The following is a 6,346-nucleotide window of genomic DNA, read 5'->3' on the forward strand; positions in this document are numbered from 1 at the left end:
TGAAACGCGTGAAAAGAAACCAGAAATCGACATTTGTACTTCCGAGTAAACAGAATACACGTTTATATATATGTTGAAATGACGTGACGGGATGTTTTCTCAGACTCCAGGTAAATCTCACCTGTACGGAGGAGTTTGGGGATTTCCTCAGGGATGTTGAGAGACTTCACAGCTATTCATCAGTTATCCACGGAATATCATCATCCAAAATTAAAACCCTGAAAGACCTACATAGTTTGTCGACATGCAGACGACGCTTAGTTTGATTTGTGTTATTTTGTTCCTCCTTGCAGGTAAGTGAAAATTAAATCTCATCATGTATGTCTATAAATAAATACATTATTCATTTTATTGTAAATGACAGTCTTGACTTGATGGCGAAATGAATGAGGGCGAGAACGCACCGGCGGAGGAGCTACAAACACTCGAGCGGCAGGTTGTAACATACCTTGCAAGCAAGAGCATCAGTGTTAAAACGGAGGATATATCTGCCTGTCACGTACTTCCTAGAAAGAATCGCACTTCCAAACCAGCAATAATAGTTCGTTTTGTGAGCAGAAGAAATAAAATTGAGCTACTGCGACAGGCCCGGAAGCTTAAAGGGACTGGGGTGTACATCAATGAACACCTTACCAAAAAGAACGCCGATATTGCGAGACAAGCGCGGAGTTTATGGAAGCAAAATAAGATACAAGCAACGTGGAGTAGAAATGGCCGTGTGATGATTCGATTGAATGGAACGCCAGAAGAAGCAAGAGTGATCACGGTAAAGGAAATCATCGATTTGGAAAAGTTCTAATGAATATTATGGGGACATTGCTAAACAAATTTAGTTATATTAAGCGTACTTTAATTAATGTCAAGTTGATTTCCTCTAGTAAGAATGCTTTTTGTGTTAAAAGAAAGACCTGTAAACTTGGATATAAGATTTTTGTTAAAAATAGTCTGTTTAATGACTTAAAGACTAAGGATCAATTCTCATCATATAGCTTAAATGTATTGGATATTTATCAGTATAATGCTTATTTACCTGGTTTTGTTTTTTATTTTTATTTTTTTTGTTTGTAGACATGTTATTTATCTATTTTTCTTATGTTCATTATTTTGATTGGGGGGATAGGGAAGGATTAAGTTTGATTATCAGTAATGAGTTGTACAGGTCCTGAAAATGATATAAACCTAATTTCTAATTTAGGTATTTATGAAGCTGATAACATAGACTTATCTGACACATCCAACAAATTATTTGACTTGAATAATTTTAATAATTTTAAATTTATCAGACCCAACAAGTATGACATTGAGAGAGAAATTGACCCAGAAATCTATCTTTATAATGAACCAAATTGTCAGTATTATACAGAAGAACAATTTAATAGTAAAATCAATATGAAGCAATCTTTATCTGTGATACACTTCAATAGTAGAAGTCTATGGAAAAATTTTGCTAAAATTAAAGACTATTTAAATAGTTTTCCAAAGTTTAGTATAGTAGCGGTTTCTGAAACATGGCTAGATAAGGATAAGGTATTAGATGTAGAGCTAGATGGATATGAATTGTTTGTAATAAATAGGGAAGACAAAAAAGGAGGTGGAGTTGCTATTTATGTGGATTCAAATTTACAATGCAATCTAGTGAATGACATGTCAACAACAATTGATAAGGTCTTAGAATGTGTGACTGTTGAAGTTAAAATTGAAAAACGGAAAAATGTTACTGTTAGTTGTACATATAGGACTCCTGGTTCACCACTTGAAACCTTCAATGAATTTATATCAGATTTGTATCAAAGGCAAAGTGGAAACAATACCTATATTGTCTGTGGGGACTTTAATGTTGACCTGCTTAATCCGGGAGAACATAGAGGGACCACAGATTTTATTAACACCTTCTATAATATTACATTATTTCCAGTAATAGTAAAACCAAGTAGGATAACAGCATCATCAGCAACATTAATAGATAATATTTTCACTAACGAAATGGATCAAGTAGAAGCAGGGCTCTTAATAACTGACATTAGTGACCATCTACCTGTTTTTGCAGTTTTCCAAAATGTATTTAAAGTAAATTCTAGGCCAACATATGAATCCAGAATTGTGAGACACAGAACACCAGAAGCAATAGAAATATTTAAAGAGGAACTGAGTAGGCAAAATTGGGATGAGGTCAATAGTTATGAAAACCCAAATGAGGCTTATGGTATTTTTCTGGAAAAAATATTAAAGATCTATGATAAATGCTGTCCACTTAAAGTAATTAAAGTTAATCATAAAATACAGAAACCTTGGTTTACTAAAGGCATTATAAAAGCATGTAAGAAGAAAAATATATTGTATAGAAAATTTTTGAAATTTAGAACAATAGATGATGAAAATAAATATAAAGAATATAAGAATAAATTGGTAAACATAATTAGAAACAGTAAAAAAGAATATTATACCAAATTATTGATAGAACATAAAGAAAATATACAAGGAACATGGAAAGTGCTAAATAGTGTAATACATAAAAGAAAATATAAGGGGGAGTATCCAAATCATTTTCTTAAAGATAATAGAATTATAAAAAATATTAATGAAATTGTAAATGAGTTTAATGATTATTTTGTTAAAATTGGTTCTAATTTAGCAAATAAAATGGTGCATCCACAAAATAAATCCATAAACATCGATTCTATCCATAAGAGCTCAAACTCATTTTTTTTATGTCCAACCAACGAAAGCGAAATATTAAAAATTGTGGGATGTTGCAAAGGAAAAAAATCGGTAGATAAAAATGGGTTGGACATGTGTATAGTTAAGAAAATAATGCATAATATTGTTCAGCCTTTTACTTTCATTTGCAACCAGTCATTTAAAACTGGTATCTTTCCTAATGAAATGAAAATAGCCAAAGTTCTCCCGCTACACAAAGATGGAGACAAGCATTTGTTTTCTAATTATAGACCTATTTCTTTGCTTTCTCAATTTTCCAAAATATTAGAAAAGTTATTTGTTAAAAGGCTGGATAATTATATAGAATTAAATAATATTTTAACAGAACAACAATTTGGTTTTAGAGCACAGAGGTCTACAACAATGGCAGTTGTTAATTTAGTTGAAAATATTACACAAGCAATGAATAAAAAACAGTACACAGTTGGAATTTTTTTAGATTTACAGAAGGCCTTCGATACAATAGATCACAATATCTTATTACGTAAATTGCAAAAGTATGGTTTCAGGGGGATAGCACATTCTTGGGTTGAAAATTACTTAACAGATAGGTTTCAGTATGTACATATAAATGGTGTAGAGTCTAATTTGCAGCGAATAAGTTGTGGAGTTCCGCAAGGTTCGGTGTTGGGACCTAAGTTATTTTTGCTTTATATTAATGAGATTTGTAAGGTGTCTGATGTATTCAATTATGTCTTGTTTGCTGACGACACCAATGTTTATTGCTCAGGTCAAAATCTGGAAGAGTTAGTAATGGTAGTGGAGAGAGAACTGTGCAAACTAAAGAGCTGGTTCGACTCAAATAAATTATCTCTGAATTTATCTAAAACAAAATTCATGGTATTTGGTAATAAAATGATAGATAATGATATTAAAATTAAAATTGATAATAATATACTAGAAAGAGTTAATTACATTAAGTTCTTAGGAGTGATTATAGATCATAAAATGGCATGGAAATACCATATACAAAATGTTCAAAAGAAAATATCAAAAACAATTGCAATTTTATATAAATTGCAATATATTTTGAACAAAAGTGCATTATATATATTGTACAGTACTCTCATCACTCCATATTTAACATATGGAATAGAAATCTGGGGAAATACATATAAATCTAGAACTACTCCAGTTTTTCTACTACAAAAGAAGGCCATCAGAATAATTACACATTCCCCATTTAATACTCCAACGAATTCCTTGTTTATCCAGTTGAAAACATTAAAATTCTACGACTTGGTAGATTTGTACACTACTAAACTTGTGTATAAGGCAAGACAACAATCCCTCCCTCATTCCTTGCAAGCTATGTTCAGCTTGAGAGATAGTAATTACGATCTTAGAGGGACATATATGTTTGATATACCATATTGTAGAACTAATTTAAGAAGAAACTGCCCATCAAATAAAGGTGTTCAGCTTTGGAATAGTTTCCCTGATGAATTAAAAAAGGTTAATTCATTAATACAGTTTAAAATACTTTATAAAAGATTGGTAATGAAAAGATATACTGAATAGTGATGTTAATAATAGTAGTAGTAATGATGGTAATGATGACAGTGTTGGTAGTGATAATGGTGGTAATAATAATAATTAATAAAATACACATTGAGAAAATCCTATAATTGTCATATTAAATGAGTGTTAATTAGTGCTGCTTGTGTGGAGTTAAGGGTAGGCATAATATAAGCTTTAGCTTCAGCCTACACCTTTGGTCAATAAGAATGTAAACATTATTATTTTGTTTATTTTATTTAATTCTACTTTTTAATTTTATGGGTGCTTGTATATACATAATTGTATGTATGCACCTGTATGTTTCATGTTTTCCTGTGTAAAATGCTTGCAAATGGAATTTTGCTTGTTGACCAATAAATAAATCACAAGACCCTTAAAAGGTGCTAAAGACGTCGTTACAAAGTCCATCTCACTACAGTGGTTCTACAATAACTTTATGAATCGGTGAGAATAGTTTTTGTGTGCAAAAAAACCCTAAATAACGACTTATATAGTGATGACGATTTCAAAACACGGCATCATGAAGCTTCGAAGCGTTATGAATCAGTGAGTCGAATCATGATTCGGATCGCGTGTCAAACCGTCAAACTGCTGAAATTTGGCGATCCAAACTGCTGAATCGACTCACTGATTCATAACGCTTCGAAGCTTCATGATGCCGTGTTTTGAAATCGTCATCACTATATAAGTCGTTATTTAGGGTTTTTTTGCGCACAAAAACTATTCTCGTCGCTTCATAAAGTTATTTTAGAACCACTGTAGTGAGATGGACTTTGTAACGACGTCTTTAGTAACTTTTAAGGGTCTTGAGAGTGTAAAGTGCCATTGAGCCAATGGAGGCCTTTCAGAGCCATCAGATTTCAACTAAAATATCTTCATTTGTGTTCCGAAGATGAACGGAGGTCTTACGGGTGTCGAACGACATGAGGGTAAGTAATTAATGACAGAATTTTCTTTTTTTGGTGAACTAACCCTTTAACAAATAATTTCTCAGTATCGAGGTATCTGTTTTTGAAGCAGTTAATCTTACAGCATGGCTATTGGTAGAGACGCTGCTGCTGAATACAGAGATGCACAGACTCACACACCTCGTGCACACCGGAACGATTATTGCACATGCTTGTTGCCAACATTTTTCAAGACGCTTTGTGTTCATACCCAAGCGATTTTCACTGGTGATGGCGCTTTTGATTTGATTTAAACAAATTTGCTGTTGATCTGATGCTCCCAGCCGTGATGGCTTACCGTGCCTTTTCTGTGCTTGAGCCCTTAATGGCTGCTTGCAGCTGTATTTCATATTATATTTTGTCTTTTTTTTTGTTTTCTGTAGGTCTTTCATAACTGGTGATGGAGCAAACTGTTGACCGAACTTTGAGGCCAGTAAAGTCTGCATCGGCCCTGTCATGAATCCAGACCAGACCTGTGTAGTTTAATAGTATCTGTTTTACTGACTCTTATGTTCATGTGGATGCTTAGAGACACTGATCCATCAACGCCCATCCATCCCAGCGAGGGCTCACCCGTTCTTCTGTGCATTTAGAGAAAGAGTACATCAATATATAGGGAACACTTTTGAATGCACAAAGCCATTATGTTCGTTTTATTGTTCACTCAGAATCAGATCTGGACGGACTTTGTCTGTGCTTCCTGTCATTTATTGTGTAATGAAAAACCAGCCTTAGAGTTTATTGATGTTGTTTAAAGTTAAGCATCATTTTTAACCGGACAGTGTCTGTCAGCAAAGAAAGAGTAAATCACGTGACCACAAGCGCCTCTAAATGAGCCCTGATTGTACAGTATCATTTGATGACAATAAAAAGTTGTCTTCTTCATATGCATATCATTATTGTAAGTCTCATTCATTTTTGGGATCTTTGTTTTTCTACTCTTTTTTTCTATCCCAGTGCTGTGACAACTGTACAGAGAAGACATGTAGATAAATGCTGTTGTGGTTTTTGTCCATTTATGTCAAGATTTGAGCTTGTCTAACCTGTTGTGTGGGGAAATGATTTGGAAACACTGAGGTGTCCAGGCTGTCTGGTTTACTGGTAAACAAAGGAAGAGCTGGGAAGCATGAGGGCTGTGCTGAATGAAGACATCAGGTAAT

This window comes from Gobio gobio (assembly GCF_949357685.1).
Source record: "Gobio gobio genome assembly, chromosome: 15".
Taxonomy (NCBI): Eukaryota; Metazoa; Chordata; class Actinopteri; order Cypriniformes; family Gobionidae; genus Gobio; species Gobio gobio.